The sequence below is a fragment of the Macaca thibetana genome, chromosome 9, assembly GCF_024542745.1.
Source record: "Macaca thibetana thibetana isolate TM-01 chromosome 9, ASM2454274v1, whole genome shotgun sequence".
NCBI classification, from domain to species: domain Eukaryota; kingdom Metazoa; phylum Chordata; class Mammalia; order Primates; family Cercopithecidae; genus Macaca; species Macaca thibetana.
Window position 1 is genome coordinate 116,058,864 of NC_065586.1, and position 17,556 is coordinate 116,076,419.

General features: G+C 43.8%; 1 protein-coding gene across 2 annotated transcripts in view; it reads right to left on the bottom strand.

Annotated features, from left to right (window-relative positions):
• Positions 1–17,556, bottom strand: part of RGS10 (regulator of G protein signaling 10) — a 738,227-nt gene that overhangs the window by 463,647 nt on the left and 257,024 nt on the right. The window lies entirely within an intron of this gene.

Below are 17,556 nucleotides of genomic sequence, written 5' to 3' on the forward strand. Positions count from 1 at the left end.
TCCATGGTAGAAGGGAAAGGGTGAAGCGTGGCTGGATTCTGGACCTAGTTTGAAGGTAGAGGCTGGAGGGTTTTCTGATCAACTGGGTTTGGGATGGGAGAGAGGAGTCAAGGACCACCCCATAGTTGAGCAGAGAAAGACCAGACTGGAGACAGAGGGAAGAAGGAAAGCTGTCATTAGAAGAGGCCAAGTCAATATAGATCATAGGGGAAAGGGCCTTTAAGGGCTGGCAGTAGAGGAAGAGCCTTAGGAGGAGGGGTCTTCTGAGGGACTTTGGAGAAATTGGGGTGGTGTGAAATGGGGATTTGAGAAATATCACTGGAGGTTATGGATTAGATCCCTTTTAATATTTTTGGAGGGGCTTAAGTTAAAAAAAATTAAAAGGGCCAGGTGCAGTGGCCCATGCTTGTAATCCCAGCACTTTGGGAGGCCAAGGAGGGAGGATTGCTTGAGCCAGGAGTTCAAGACCAGTCTTGGCAACATGGCAAGACTCTGTCTCTACAAAAAAACTTGAAAAATTAGCCAGACGTGGTGGCACGCACCTGTAGTCCCAGCTACTTGGGAGGCTGAGATAGATGGTGGGGATGGCTTGAGCCGTGGAGGTCCAAGCTGCAGTGAGCCATGATGGCACCACTGCACTCCAGTACGGGTGACAGAGTGAGACCCTGTCTCTAAACTAATAAATAAAAAGAAATTTATTTAAAAAGAATGTTGTCTGTTTGGCCTGTGTTCTTCCACCCCATGTGACTAGCCTAAGCATGGCACTTGTCCCTTTACCAGGGATGGCCCAGGGATGGCCACATACTCAGTCTTGGCCGGTGCTGTTGGGGACACAGCTGGCTAGGGGGGGTGGGGTGCTTCTGGGAAGGCTGCCTGCCTCCTAGGAAGGTCCATGTAGAATGTTTTCTGACCCCGATCACAGTCCTCGCTACAGTCATGATTGCTGCTCCACCCAGTCCCGAGTGCTATTCATGCTTCATCTCTGTCACTTCTCATAACAGTGCAGGAGCAGGCATTGTCTTCTTATTCTACATGACAAAACTGGGAGTAAGGGAAGTCAGGAGACTTGATTACCATCACACATCTAGTAAGAAAAATTACACATGAAGCCATTAGGACTGGCACCGAAGAGGCGCTGAATAAATGGCATTGATGATTGTAATACAGGGACTTCCTCAGTTCCAGGGAGGAAGGGAAGGTCATTTGTCCAGATTTATGTGCTTCTGAATTCACTATTGAATTTTATAGCTTTTCTGTTTCCCCCTTCACCATGTATTGGCATTTGTAAATATGGTCACATGTTTACCTGAGCTACAGTGTAACAGAAAGAACTTCAAGGTCTATAGACCTGGCTTTGAATCCAGGCTGCATCGCCTACTAGCTGTGTGACGCTGGGAAAGTTACTTACCACCTCTGAGCATGTGTCCTCATTTATGAAATGTGGATAATAATAACCTCCGAAGAAAGACAGTTTGAGGATAATAAAGTGCTTTTTAGCTCATTGTCTGGAACACAGTGCTCAAGAATGCTAGGTATTATTACCCAAGTTATTGTGTAGACGGCTCATTTGGAGAGATCACATGAAAGGGCCAAATAAAGCAAGGTATGCAAGAGTGCTTTACAAATGCTTGTTATTATATTGTTAGAGAAACTCCACTGCACGGAGGAATTTGCTATATGGAAAATGGGCTGGGCGCAGTAGCTCACGCCTGTAATCCCAGCACTTTGGGAGGCCAAGATGGGCAGATCACCTGAGGTCAGGAGATGGAGAATAGCCTAGCCACATCGTGAAACCCTGTCTATACTAAAAATAAAAAAATAAAAAAATTAGCCAGGTGTGGTGGCACATGCCTGTAGTCCCAGTTGTTTGGGAGACTGAGGCAGGAGAATCGCTTGAACCCGGCAGGCGGAGGTTGCAGTGAGCCAGGATCACGCCACTGCACTCCAGCCTGGGTGACACAGCGAGACTCCGTCTCAAAAAAAAAAAAAAAAAAGAAAAGAAAATGAATTGATACAAGAGATGTGCATGCCTAGTGGGCTAGAAATCTTGGTGTGGGGAATAGCACAGCCATGAAGGAAGGAGGGAGGGAGAGAATGAGTGAGAGAGAGAGCACGAGAGTGACAGCTGACCGGGAGTTCCGGGCCATACATGCATTGCCATAGGGACTTGTAAAGTGCCCAGGATTTGGAAGGATACTAGGGGTAAAGTGAGAGGGAGTCTCCCAAGGGAATGTGACTCTTCCGATGCAAGTGATTTTTTTTCTGAAGCACCCTCAGGAAACTGCCTGGAGCCCTCAAAAACGTGGAGGCCTGAAGCGCTGCCCCTGGTCTGAGCTCCTGGAGTGTGGTCTGTCGCTGGGGAAGTCCAGAGCTCCAAGGCTCAGTGCCCAGGGAAAGCAGAAGTCACGGGCGGGGTGCAGGTGGACAGTGTCGCTGAAGGATCCTAGGCAGGGGGAAAACTGAATCCAAGCCAAAGGGCCAGTACCTGGGGGCTCGACCCGGAAGAAGGTGCAGGGGAAATCAGGCGGGAAGTTGAGCCAAGAGCAGCAGCTCTGCATTGAGCTGTGGTCCACAGGGCGCCATTCACTTGCGTAAAGCACAATCCCATCACCCTTGCCCCAGGTACACACGGTTACCCTGGCTCGAAAAGCTCCCAAATCAGGGAGTCTTCTAGAGGGATTCTATTCACATGAGACTGAACACGGCATGCGGTTGGGTCACTGAGCCCCCATGGGAATGTGAATTTTGTGTTTTCATTTTGATGATAATCCTTAGAAAACAAACACACACACGGCCGGGTGTGGTGGCTCACACCTGTAATCCCAGCACTTTGGTGAGGCCGAGGCGGGCGGATCACAAGGTCAGGAGATTGAGACCATCCTGGCTAACACGGTGAAACCCCGTCTCTACTAAAAATACAAAAAAATAAGCCAGGCATGGTGTTGCATGCCTGTAGTCCCAGCTACTCAGCTACTCAGGAGGCTGAGGCAGGAGAATCGCTTGAACCTGGGAGGCAGAGGTTGCAGTGAGCCGAGATCGCACCACTGCACTCCAGCCTGGGCAATAGAGCGAGACTGAGTCCCAAAACAAACAAAGCAAAACAAAAACAAATGCAAAAGCAAATAGAAAATGCCCACAATGTCTCTTTACTGAAGGAGACATCCAACCAAGTCTTTTCCTTCTGGCTTTGTAATCCAAAAATGTCCTTCTAATGTGTGTGTCCTCTCAGGATGACACGTGGCACCAGCCAGCAGTCGTCTTGGGTGGATTCTAGGATGGCAGAACATAAAGGAATGGCCTTTGTTTGTTTATTTATTCATTTAGAGACAGAGTCCTGCTCTGTTGCCCAGGCTGGAGTGCAGTGGTGAGATCTCAGCTCACTGCAACCTCTGCCTCCCAGGTTCAAGTAATTCTCACTCCTCAGCCTCCAGAGTAGCTGGGACCACAGCGGTGCGCCGCTGTGCCTGGCTAATTTTTTGTATTTTTAGTAGAGACGGGGTTTCACCATATTGGCCAGGCTGTTCTCAAACTCCTGATTTCAAGTGATTTGCCTGCCTCAACCTCCCAAAGTGACGGGATTACAGGCGTGAACCACCACACCTGGCCAGGATTAGCCTTTGAATTTAGACCAATTCACTTTCAGATATTGACTCTGGACAATTTTCTTAACCTCATTTTTATATTAAGATTTTGTTGTTACAAAAATAATTGTAAAAATTCAAACTATACAGAGATACACCAGGTAAAGGGTGAATTTCTTCCCTCTCTCCTCCTAATCCCTCTCCTATTTACATTTCTCTACTAGGTTTTTCCAGCCCTTTTCCCAATGTTTTGTGGCTTTAGTTGTTGTTTGAGTGGGACTTTTATTTATTTCATTTATTTTATTTTTATTTTTATTTTTAGACGGAGTCTCACTGTATTGCCCAGGCTGGAGTGCAGTGGCCGCATCTCGGCTCACTGCAAGCTCTGCCTCCCGGGTTCACGCCGTTCCCCTGCCTCAACCTCCCGAGTAGCTGGGACTACAGGCACCCGCCACCTTGCCCGGCTAGTTTTTTTGTATTTTTAGTAGAGACCGGGTTTCACTATGTTAGCCAGGATGGTCTCGATCTCCTGACCTCGTGATCCGCCTGTCTTGGCCTCCCAAAGTGCTGGGATTACAGGCTTGAGCCACCGCGCCCGGCCAGAGTGGGACTTTTTTTTTTTTTTTTTTTTTGGTTTTTTTTTTTTTGAGACGGAGTCTGGCTCTGTCGCCCAGGCTGGAGTGCAGTGGCTGGATCTCAGCTCACTGCAAGCTCCGCCTCCCGGGTTCACGCCATTCTCCTGCCTCAGCCTCCCGAGTAGCTGGGACTACAGGCGCCCGCCACCGCGCCTGGCTAGTTTTTTGTATTTTTTAGTAGAGACGGGGTTTCACCGTGTTGGCCAGGATGGTATCGATCTCCTGACCTTGTGATCCGCCCGTCTCGGCCTCCCAAAGTGCTGGGATTACAGGCTTGAGCCACCGCGACCGGCCCAGAGTGGGACTTTTAAAAAACAATTTCAAGTTTGTTATTGTTCGTACCTAGGAAAGTACTGGTGACTTCCCATTGGTAGCATGTCCATCTGCCCCACTCCTTTCTCTCATTAGTGCTAATAGTTTTCAGCTGTTTTTCTTGGCATTGTTGAGCATTAGTTTTCTCACTGTAAAATGCAGATAATGTTGACCTTGCAGAGCTTTAATAAGGATTCAACGAGATAAAGTAAGGAGCTTAGCTTAGTGCCTGGCTCAGTAGGGGCCTGATTAATACGAACTTGTACTTTCACTAATATCATCCTCATGATGAGATCTTTTCTGTACAACTCTCTTCTCTGATTGTGGAGAAATGGATTAGGGAGAAAAATGATTCAATCAGAGAAGGCTCTGCATATGGCTGCTTATACAGAAAGACTGATGTTAACCAAGGGACTGCCAATGTTTATTTTTTTACTCTGTTAAAAAAATTAAAATTGTGGTAAATACACATCTTAACCATTTTTAGGTGTAGGCAGTTCAGTGGGATTAAGTACATGCTAATAGTTGTGTAATCATCACCACCATCCCTCTCCAGAATTGTTTTCGTCTTGCAAAACTGAAATTCTGGCCGGGTGCAGTGGCTCATGCCTGTAATCCCAACACTTTGGGAGGCCGAAGTGGATGGATCACGAGGTCAGGAGTTCAAGACCACCCTGGCCAAGATGGTGAAATCCCATCTCTACTAAAAATACAAAAATTAGCCTGATGTGGTGGTTGGCGCCTGTAATCCCAGCTACTCAGGAGGCTGAGGCAGAGAATTGCTTGAACCCCGGAGGCGGAGGTTGCAGTGAGCTGAGATCGTGCCACTGCACTACAGCCTGGTCAAAAAAGCGCAATTCCGTCTCAAAACAAAACAAAAAACCCTGAAATTCAGTACCCATTAGGCAGTAACTCCCCCTTTCCCCTTCCCCCAGTCCCTGGAAACCACCATTCCATCTTCTTTTGCCATCAATTTGACTACTGTAGGTACCTCCTATAAGTGGAATTATATAGCATTTGTCCTTTTGTGACTGGCTTATTTCACTTAGCATCATCTCAAGATAGGCTCATGTTGTAGCATGTGTCAGGATTTCCCTTCTTTTTAAGAATGAATAATATTCCATTGTATTATACACCACATTTTATTTATCCGTCTATTGGCCAATGGACATTTGAGTGGCCTTCGCTCCTTGGCCACTGTGAATCATACTATTACGAAATGAGTGTACAGGTCCCGCATGGTGGCTCATGCCTGTAATCCCAGCACGCTGGGAGGCCAAGGAGGGAGGATCACTTGAGCCCAGGAGTTTGAGACCAGCCTGGGCAACAAAGTGAGACCCCATCTCTCAAAAAAAAATACAGAAAAATTAGCCAGGTGTGGTGGCACAACCTATAGTCCCAGATACTTGGGAGGCTGAGCTGTGAGGATTGCTTGAGGCCCAGGAGGTTAAAGCTGCAGTAAGCTGAGATCAAGCTGCTGTAGTCTAGCCTGGGCAACAAAGGGAGACGCTGTCGAAAGAAAGAAAGAAAAAAGAGAGAGAGAGAGAGGGAGGGAGGGAGGAAGGAAGGAAGGAAAAGATGGGAAAGAAAGAAATGGTTGTACAAATATCTTGCAGAGTTTTCTGCTTTCAATTCTTTTGGGTATTAATGCCAGTGGGTTTTTGAGAGCTATAGATCACTGTGAAAAAACTCTCTGTGTACCTTTCATGGTGTCAGAAGCTCTGGAGTGGCCTGACCAGCGCACCCTGTGCTGCTTAGTCTGCTGTGACAGGAGGGAGGTGTCTGAATCTGATGATCACCGTGTGTTGAGCTTGCAAAATCCCTGTCAGCTTGCTATCTGAGCGCTCAAGGCTGCAGAAGGCCCTGAATGAGTGTGAGATTTGTAGTTGTTATTGTTAACTTTCAAGACTTCCACAAATGTACATTTTTCTATTTTACTGTATAGTTCCAATGGCTAAAATGATCCTGAACAATGTGCAGACTGCAAATAAAGCATCAGCATTGGGCTTCCAGGAAAATAAAAATGCAGCAGGAAGAAACAGCAGCAGGGAAAAAAAAATTACTGGGAAACACAGTGAAATGCCTCCGCTATCTTTTACATTTCCCCCGTTGTTTAAACTCTCTACGTTATTCAACACAGCATTGTTTGTAATGGCAGAAGATTGTAAATAACCTCAATGTCTATCAATGGGAGATGATTGGATAAATTATAGTCCTCCACACCAGGGGATACTGTATAGCTGTAAGGAAGAATGCTCAATCTCTTTGTTGAGAAAGGTCTACCAGACATTTGAAGTGAAATAACAAAGGCAAAATACTGAGTAGACTGTACAGTGTGCTGTCCTTTGTGGAAAAGGGAGCAAATAAGAATGTGTGTGTGTGTATGCATATAGAATACATTTTTATCCTTACTTGTATATGTTTGATGAAACTCTGGAAAGATGCATAAGAAACCAGTATTAGCAGTTTTATATGCAGATAGGAGGGAGATTTTTACATTATCACTTTTGTTTATTTTTTATTTCTGAGCCATGTGAATATATTACCTATGGGAAATAAAGAGCTTGTGTTTTCCCACCAGCCTGACCACAGGAGAGGCTCAAAATTGAAATTAGCTTGTATAGGCAATAAATAATTTTACTGTTTCTTGCAAGAAAAACAAATCTCTGTTACAGGCTATTCAGAATTTATCTTCTAGTCAAGGAAGCCAACTTCTTCCCATCTCAACCCTGTAGATGCTCAAGAAGCGACAGGGAGGGTGATGCACTCGAAGCCTCACTTGGCAGCTGATCCTAAGTGCTTTGGAGAAAGGAGAACGTTGGGTCCAGGGCAGGGGGTCTGGAGTTGGGCAGGGGAGGAAATCAAGGCCAGAATGGACTGAACTGGGTTTTACTCGGGGCTTTGCCTGTCTCTGACACTGCCCTGGGTGAACTAGGTGGGAGCTGGGAGGCCCTCCGTAGTGCAGTTGGAAACCTTGGCTTGTATGGCTGGACCCAGAAGTTGGCTTGCTCAAAATCTTACAATCTACAGCAACTCTTAAGTAAGCAGGCAAGTGAACACACTGGTTGATCGAGTACCCACTTCCACTAGACCAGAACCTCTACCACCGTTCACTCCAGAGGGCCCCCAGGCAAGATTTGCTTGAGCCTGGAAAGCCTATGTAGAGGTTCTCTGCCTTCTCACCTCCAGCTCACCTGGAGAGGCATAGACCCTAGGCTCTTTCCTCTCTACCAAGGAGCCATCCCTACCCGAGGGATAGGTCATCTTTAGGGAATAATGGAGAGCTCCGAGGAACAGAAGGCATCTGAGGAGCAGAAGCCCTGTGAAAGAAAGGTACCCGTCAAAACTCTGAGACTCTGATGGGCTAAATGAGGGGATCCTGGGGCCCAGCAACGTGTGATCTACCAAGTCACTCTTACAAGAAAAGGATATACATAAACGGAAAATAAGTGTGCAAAAAGAGATGCAGCAGGCAGATGTGAACAAGAAAAAGCTCAGGGAGTAATCTTACTATCAGACAAAACAAATTTACAGCAAACGAAACACAGCAGCAGCAAAACAACCTGAGCAAAGATGAAGCAAGGTGCCGCATGCTGATAAAAGGAATGATGGACCAAGAAGATATAACAATTACAGATGCCTGCCCCTAATATTATACCCCTGAAATATATCAAGTAATCTGTGGTAGAATTAACATGAGAGGCTGGGAATGATGGCTCACATCCATAATCCCAGCATTCTGGGAGGCTGAGGCAGGAGGATCACCCGAGCCCAGGAGTTTGAGACCAGCTTGGGCAACATAGTGAGACCCCATATCTACTAAAAAATAAATAAATAAAACAATGACAACAGAAATAATTAAGAGGATAGATAAATCAAGAATTATAGTTGGAGATTTTGACACATACTCAAAAGCTGATAAATTAAGCAGAAAAAATGACCAGGGATATGGAAGTGTTTAATAATGTGATCACTTATCTCAAATTAGCAGAGAGAAGTTTAACTTTACATTTCAGAAAAAAAATATTATTTTGAGCAAACACAGAACCGGCACAATATTTGTGTACTGTATCTGTGTCACAAAGGAATTATCAGTGAATAAGAAAGAAATGACTTCATCTGAACTATATCCTGTGGTGGAAATATAATTAAATTACAAATCAGTATTGGAAGATGTGGTAGCAAGAATAATGGCCCTGCAAAGATGTCCACGCTTAAATTCCCAGAACCCATGACTATATTACTTTACATGGCAAAAGTGATTTTGCAGATGTGATTAAGGTTAAGGGTCTTGAGATGGTGAGAGTAGCCTGGTTTATCCAGGTGGGCTCAGTTGAATCCCATCAGTCCTTAAAAAAGGGGATAACCATTCCCAGCTGTAACCAGAGGGAGACACGGTTATGGAAGAATGGTCAGAGAGGTGGAATGTGAACAAGTCATGACCTGCTGTTGCTGGCTTTGATGATGGAGGGAGGGGCCCATGAGCCAAGGGCTGTGGGTGGCCTCTGAAAACTGGGAGTGGTCCTCAGCTGTAACAAAACAGCCAATAAGGAAACGGGGATCTCATGCCAAGCGCAGCAAGGAACAGCCTGAATGAGCAAGGAAACAAATTCTCTCTCAGAGTCTCCAGGAAGGAACATACAGCCCTGCCCATGCCGTGACTTCAGCCCGGTAAGACCTGTGTCCAGAACTGTAAGATAATAAATTTGAGTTGTTTCAAAGCCACTAAGTTTGTGGTAGTTTGTTACAGCAGCAAGAGAGAATACAGAAGACTAATGACAAATCCTATATGACTAAAAATTTAAAAATGTATCACTGAAAATTAATTCCTGGGTTAAAGAAGATACAGGGGTACATTAATCATCTATTGCTATGTAACACAACTAATTATCCCAAGACTTAGTGGCATAAAATAAAACATCTTATAGCTTCAGTGGATCAGGAATTCAGGTGTGGTTTAGTTGTGTGCTCTGGCTCAGGGTCAAGGTGGCAGCTGAGGCTGCAGTAATTTCTTTTTTTTTCTTTGAAACAGGGTCTGGCTTTGTCACCCAGGCTGGAGTGCAGTGGTGAGATCTCAGCTCACTGCAACCTTCTTCTCCTGGGCTCAAGCCATCCTCCTACCTCAGCTTCCCAAGTAGCTGGGACTATAGGTGCATGCCATCACGCCCGGCTAATTTCTGTTTTTTTTTTTTTTTTTTTTTTTTTTTTTTTGTAGAGATGGGGAAGGGCGGGAGGAGTCTTGCCATGTTGCCCAGGCTGGTCTCGAACTTCTGAGCTCAAGTGATCCACCCGCCTCAGCCTCCCAAAGTGCTGGGATTGCAGGCGTGAGCCACTGCACCCAGCCTGCAGTCATCTTAAGGCTCATCTGGAGAAGGACCTTTTTCCAAGCCCATTCACGTGGTTGTTGGCAGGATTTAGAACCTTACTGCCTGTTGGACTGAGGGCCTCAGCTCCTTACTGGCTGTGGGCCAGAGGTTGCCCACAGTTCCTTGCTCTGTGGATGTCCCAGCATGGCCCCTTGCTCCATCAGAGTGAGTAAGAGAGCGTGTGCTGGCAAGTGGAGTTTCATAGTCTTTTATAACCTAATCTGGGAACTGACATCTCATCACCTTTGTCATATTCTAGAAGCAAGTCTCTAGGACCAGCCCTCTCTCCAGGAGAGGTGTTACACAAGGGCAGGAATACTAGGAGGCAAGGATCATTGGAGCCAAGTCAGGAGCTGCCCTACCACAAGGAGAAATTACAAAATTCTTAGGATTGGATGATAATCAAAGTGGGACATGGTGATATTTATGTGATGCAACTAAAACTGTACCAAGAGGGGAATTTATGGTGGTAAATAAAACTAGAAACAGGGAAGATGGAAAAGAAATGAGCTCAGCTTTCAATTCAAGAAACCAGGATAGAGTAAATTTGAAAGAAGAAAAGAAGTAATGGTAAAAGCAGAAATCAATGAAATAGTAAAGTAAAACAAATAGTGAAGAGATGATTTTTCAAGATCTAAAGCTGGGTTTTGGCTAGTGAGTTTTAAGTAGGAGCTGTGTGTGCAATTTCTGAGGTGTTTCCTTTGTGGGTCCTGCGTGGATGTGATGCCAGGAGCAACATGGGAGCATGAGGATGAGGATGCACCTCAAGGCTGCTGTCGAACTTTCATACCAGGCCTGGACTCCCTACATCTTAACTTTTACATGAGAGAGAAATGAATTTCTGTCTTCTTAAGCTACTGTTATTTGGGGGCTCTGTTATATATAGCTGAACCTAAGTCAGAACTAACATGAAATCGAAGAGACAAAATTGTTATTATTTTTAGATAGAAGGAGACTTTTCAAAGTAAACCCAAGAGAGTAACTAAACCATTAGAACCAAAAAGAGAATTAAAAGTTCAGCAGGTTTGGAGGTACAAAATAAATTTTAATAATAGTATCTTCTACTCTAGAAATAACTCATCATAAAATGTAAAGAAAATAAGGTACAAATTAAAATAGCAAAAATCCCCAGACTCCATAGGCCTATAAATTTTCTGGGAGTTAACATAATAAAAGAGTCTGAAGACTTTTATAAAGAAAAATTAGAAACTCTATTAAAGAATATAAAATAAAATGTAAATAAACAAAGAGCTATGGACGGATGACAACATTATAACTGGTTGATTCTCACATAATTAGTCTATAAATTCAGTGTCATTCCAATTAAAAGTCTGAGCGTTTTAGAGGACTTAATAAATGGATTTTGCAAATTAGATGGAGGAATCAAACTTCATGAATAAGACATTTTTGGGAAAAGGGGCCAAAGAAATGAGACTTACACTGTCAGATACTGACATTTATTATAAATACAGGCATATGTTATAAAAACAGGCCCAATGGAAAGAAAAGCATCTAGAAATAGACCTCTATATTTGGGAATGTGGTACTTTATAGAGATAGGGGAAGGGAGAATATTTGGTAAATAATCTTAGGAAAATGGGCTCCATTATCTGGAGCAAAATAAAGTTGTATTCTCATCTCATACCATACCCAGAAGTAAACTCCTGGTGGATTACAAACCTAAATTTAGGCCCAGCAGTGGTTCACACCTGTAATTCCAGCACTTTAGGAGGTCAAGGCAGGTGGACCACTTGAGGTCAGGAGTTCGAGACCAGCCTGGGAAACATGGTGAAATCTCGTCTCTACCAAAAAATACAAAAATTAGCCAAGTGTGTTGGCATGCACCTGTAGTCCCAGCTACTTGGGAGGCTGAGGTGGGCGAATTGCTTCAACCTGGAGCCGGAGATTGCAGTGAGCCAAGATTGAGCCACTGCACTCTGGCTTGGGTGACAGACTGAGACCCTGTCTTACACACACACACACACACACACACACACACAGACCTGAATTTAAAGATAAAAGTGCAATGTTAATAGAAAAAAGTGTAGATTATTCTTTGTGATCTTGGGCAGGGGAGATATTTTTAAACAGGATCCTCAAAGTATATATAATAAAGGAAAAATATATTTGAATATATTAAAAATACTTTTTGGAGGGGTGATATTGAAAGGTGAGCACCATCACCAATGTAAATGAATAGGTGATGGCTGGTAAAATATATTTGCAACATCTATGACTGAGAAAAAATTAGTTTCCAGAATGTAGAGAAAAATACCTAAAAGTCAGCATGGGAAAAAACAAGAAACACATTTAAAAGAAAAAGGGAAAAGGGGAATTATATGAATAATAGGAAAGTTATAGGACGGGAAGCCTAAATGAATTAGTATACGAGAAGATGCTCAACCTCAATAAGAAAAACACAAATTTAAGTACCAATGAGAACCTACATCCACTAAGTGGCAAAAGAAAGTTTATGATGATGTCACTCCCCTGAGTAAAACCCTTAGAGGTTCCCTAATCAGAAAATGAAACACACATACCTCATATGGCCCAGATGATGGACTCCATACCTACCTCTCCACCTGCCTTCACTTCCTCACATTGGATTTGCATTTTAGTATAACTAATGACCATGGACATTGGAGAGAGAAGATACTAGAAGCAAATGACTAGTTAGAAGTCTGTTGAAATAGAATGGAAAAGGATGCCTAAATTAGGGTACAGAGGGGGAGTCAGAGTGAAGAAATGTTGAGAAAGAAGGATAACAGACCTGTCGTTCAGAGACAGAGAGTGGTTGAGAATGGTTTCCAAGTTTTGGCTTGGGGAACTTGTTGAATGGTGGTGTCATGCATTGAGATTGAAAAGAGAACACACAATCTAAGAGGTGTTTTAAATAGGTTGAGTTTGAGATATCGTTAGGACATTTAGAAGGAGATATACGTTGCAGGTGTTACAGGACCACCAGATTCATATGCCAGCTGTGCAGTAACTGACCAATGAACGGAGACAGAAGAGTTTGTAGCAGAGAAAGAGTTTAATGATTGCAGGGAGGCCAAGTGAGGAGATGAGAGGGACCCTCAAATCCATCTCTCCAAGGAGTTCTGGGCTGGGGTTTTAAGGAGATCATGAGGGCAAGGGGTTAGGAAATTGGAGTCATTGATTGGGCAGGATAAGGGGGATGAAATCATCAAGATGTGGAAACTGCATTCTTTGGTGAGTTGACTCCTTTTGGGGTCCATCAGACCAGCTGGCATCAGTAGTTTCATCAGTATGCAGGACCTGAAAGAATATCTGAAATGGAAAACAACATTTCACAATGTTCAAGTTCAAGTTGTTATGTATAGAGCAGTTAAAAGGAACTATATTCTAGGGTCTATGTGATTCTGGGGCAATGGGTGGCAAACAACTGTGAAGAAGTGGTCAGGAGCAAGCTGACCTCATGATTAATGTTGAATGTGCTGCAAGCTTGGTTTATTTTCATTTCTCCCCCTCCCTTCTTCCCTGATTAATTTTATAAAGTGTATAGGGATGATTTCACAGGTGGCTATGTGCCTTGGAACTTAGGACAGGTATCTGACCAGAGGTTTGATTTGGGTGTTGTCAATCTATAGTGGGTAGTTCATACCGTTGGACACAGTGGAGCTATTGCCTGAATTGGAAAACACAATAGCTTTTCTTTGTTTATAAAGAAGATGCTTTCTGACCACTGTTGTGATTACTATTTTTTTTGGCAGGAATAGGGCAATTCCCCCCACCTCCAATTCAACCACCTCCTCATTTTTTTTTTTTTTTTTTTTTTTTTGGTCACACAATAATACTCACCTCTTATTTTAGAGTCTGACTTCTTTTTTTTTTTTTTTTTTGAGACGGAGTCTCGCTCTGTCGCCCAGCCCAGGCTGGAGTGCAGTGGCGCGATCTCGGCTCACTGCAAGCTCCGCCTCCCAGGTTCACGCCATTCTCCTGCCTCAGCCTCCCGAGTAGCTGGGACTACAGGCGCCCACAACCGCGCCCGGCTAATTTTTTGTATTTTTAGTAGAGACGGGGTTTCACCGTGGTCTCGATCTCCTGACCTTGTGATCCGCCCGCCTCGGCCTCCCAAAGTGCTGGGATTACAGGCGTGAGCCACCGCGCCCGGCGAGTCTGACTTCTTATGATTGAAAGATTATCGGTTGCAGTTAGTGGTGGAGATTATGACAGTAGAAGTGATTAAAGTAAACTAGTATATACCTGGAGATTCCAATTCATGACCCTGGCCTCTGTGGTACTGTGCTTTAATCAGCCATCTGGTTTTTAGAAGATGACATTTTAAATGAATTGTAGGTTAAACTAATAAGTGCTGTTACTGTGACTTCCAGGCTGTTGATGTTCAAGGATTTATATATTCTAGGGTTACTTTCTAATAGTACTAAGGAATATTCAAATTCAAGTTGCAGAGGTTTCAGAAAAGTGACATGAGCTAATTGGAGGTCCTTGATATATAAACTTGTGAAAAATTGGAGCCTCAGGTACAATTCATTCATCAGGCCCTTTTCCCTGGTAAGTCTTTCAGTGTGGACTAGGAGCACAATTAACAACATGAGATTTGAAGGTAGATTTAAGACCTAACTCTTCCACTTAAAAATGTGTGTCCTCTTAAGCTGCTCTTGTGGTTCAGAGATGGCTGAGGCAGTTCAAGATGCCTAGAAACAGAAAAAGGGAAGACTCTCTTCCCAAGTCTGTTTGAGTTTCCAAAGGCTGGGTGTGGTGGCTCATGCCTGTAATGCCAGCACTTTGGGAGGCTGAGGTGAGTGGATCACTTGAGCTCAGGAGTTCAAGACCAGCCTGGGCAACATGTCAAAACTCTGTCTTTACAAAAATTACAAGAATTAGCAGGGCATGGTGATACACGCCTGTAGTCCCAGCTACTCAGGATGCTGAGGTAGGAGGATCACTTGAGCCTGTGAAGTGGAGGTTGCAGTGAGCAGAGATTGCACCACTGCACTCCAGCCTAGGTAACAGAGTGAGACCCTGTCTCTTAAAAAAAAAAAAAAAAGAAATAAAAAAAAGAAATAAAAAAAAGAAATAAAGAAATATTTCCAAAAGACCAAAGCAAACTTCTCTTCATGTCTCATTAGTTAGAACTGCACTGCATGCCCAATCCTAAACCAGTCACTACAAAAAGAGCGGAATTACTGCTTGGCTCAATCATGTCTCCTGTGTTTCAAAATCTCATAATTTTATGAGTAGATGTGGATCTATTTTTATTCACTGCCAGTTGGCCACCTCAATGTACAGAGTTATTCTTTAAATTCTGAAAAATGTTCTTGAAATATAAGTGAATTTGCTTCTCTTTTATTTTTTTATAATCTCCTTCTGGCACTTCTATTATCTGAGTGTTGGAACCCCTGGACTGGTCTACTATTCTTCTTATTTTTCTAATGTTTTTCATCCCTTTGTCTTTTTGTATTTTAAGTTTGTCATTTTGGCTTCTAAAAATTTGGTTTCCAGGAGCCCTGTTTTCTCCTTCTCTCTCTCTCTCTCTTTTTTTTTTGTTTGTTTGTTTGTTTGTTTTTGACGGGACCTCACTCTGTCACCCAACTAGAGTGCAGTGGAGCAATCATGGTTCACTGCAGCCTTGACCTCCAGAGCTCAAGCAATCCTCCCACTTCAGCCTCCTGAGTAGCTTGAACCACAGGCGTGTACCACTATGCCTGGCTATTTTTTTTTTTTTCATAGAGACAAGGTCTCATTATATCGCCTAGGCTGGTTTCTAGCTCCTGGGTTCAAGTGATCCTTTGACCTCGGCCTCCCAAAGTGCTAGGACTGCAGACATGAGCCACCAGGCCTGGCCTATATTTTCTGTCTTAATGTTTGTATTTTATTGCATCCTATTCTTGTTTCATTGGGATAATATATTCTCTTATTGCTCTGAAAAAAATTGAATCTAGCTTTGAAGACTTTTTCCTCTTTGTAGTGTCTGTTTCTTTCCAATTGCTTTCTGTTATTTTTATTCTCTTTTTGTTAAGGTTTTCCTCAAACACCTGGCAATTATTTTTAAGATTGAGACATTAAAAACCCCTATGTGTGGGACTGGGCTTGTTGAATTTAAACCATACCATAGCGTGGGCTGTTTCACCGGGGGAATTTCTCCTCCTCTCCAGATGATGCAGGACTTTTCTGTTGCTTAGCTTGGCCAGACCTAGGTTCTTGTGTCACGCTCAGAAAAAAATTATGCACACGGAGATCGAAGAGTGAGCGGAGTAGAATTTATTAAGTGAAAGGAAAGTTCTCAGCAAAGAGCAGGGTCCTGAAAGCAGGTTCCCGATTGCCCCTTCACAGCTGAATTCGAGGGCTTTTATATATCCAAGCTGATGGGCTGGGTTCCGTATTTGTACAGGGCAGAAGTTTTTGGGGGCTCCACCCCCATCCCCTCAGTGCGCATGCGTGCCCGTAGTCCCCTCAGTGCGCATGCGTGCCCGTAGTAGTCCGTAGTCCCCTGCAGGCACGTCTCAGCAAGCACCCCTGTGAAGTTCCTTTATCTGCACAAAACATCTGTTGTAAACCCTTGTGGGGTAGGTCGCAGGTTCTCCGAGGGACACTTCTCTTACTGTCTGCCTAAAGCAAGCTGGCTAACTCCTTTCACTATTTCAGTACCTTTCAGTCTTTTCACTGGGATTGGTCAGAGAAGAATTTTTAAATCTCCTTGGAATGTAGAAGACTGAGTTTCCCCTGGTTCAGAGTCAGGGAGTGGGGCTGGGTATTTAAACATCAATGTGTGAAATCTTACCTAATCTAACATTTCAAGTAGCGTACCCTGCCCCTCAACTACGGTTGCTGCGTTGGTCTGTTTTCCTCACTGCAGTGACTAAACCTCCTATTTTCTGCCAGGATCGGAGAGAGGCATCTGCTGGGAGGCATCTGGTTGGGAAAAGCCTACTTCTTCGTAAATACCTTTTCTTTTTAGAATGGCTTTAGACTTGAGTGTTCCCATGTACCCCAGAGTGCTCCCATATACTCCAAAGTGTTTCTTCTATCACTAGCATACATTGGTGAGACACATTTGTTATAATTAATGAACAAATGCATATACATTATTATTAGCTAAAGTCTATAGTTTATTTTTATATTCTTAGTTTTTTCCTAATGTCCTTTCTCCATTCCAGGATCCCATCTGGGATACTGCGTTACATTTAGCTGTCATGTGTCTACAGGATCCTTTCGGCTATGATAGTCTCTAAGACTTTCCTTGTTTTCTATGACCTTGAGTGTTTTGAGGAATACTGGGATGGTATTTTGTAGGATGTCCTGCTATTATACCGGAATTTATCTGATCTTTTTTCCACAATAAGAACGAGGTTATGGGTTATTGGGAGGAAGACCCCAGAGATGAAATACACCTCCCAACTATTTTTTAATATGAGACAGACTCTCACTCTGTTGCCGAGGCTGGAGTGCGGTGGCACAATGGCTCACTGCAGCCTTGAGCTCCTGGGATCAAATCAAGCAATTTTCTCACCTAAGCCTCCCGAGTAGCAAGGACTACAGGTGTGCCACAACACCTGGCTAATTTTTAAAACTTTTTGTAGAGATAGGGTCTTGCTATGTGTCCCAGGCTATTCTTGAACTCCTGGCTTCAAGTGATCCTCCAACCTCAGCCTCCCAAAGTACTGGAATTACATGTGT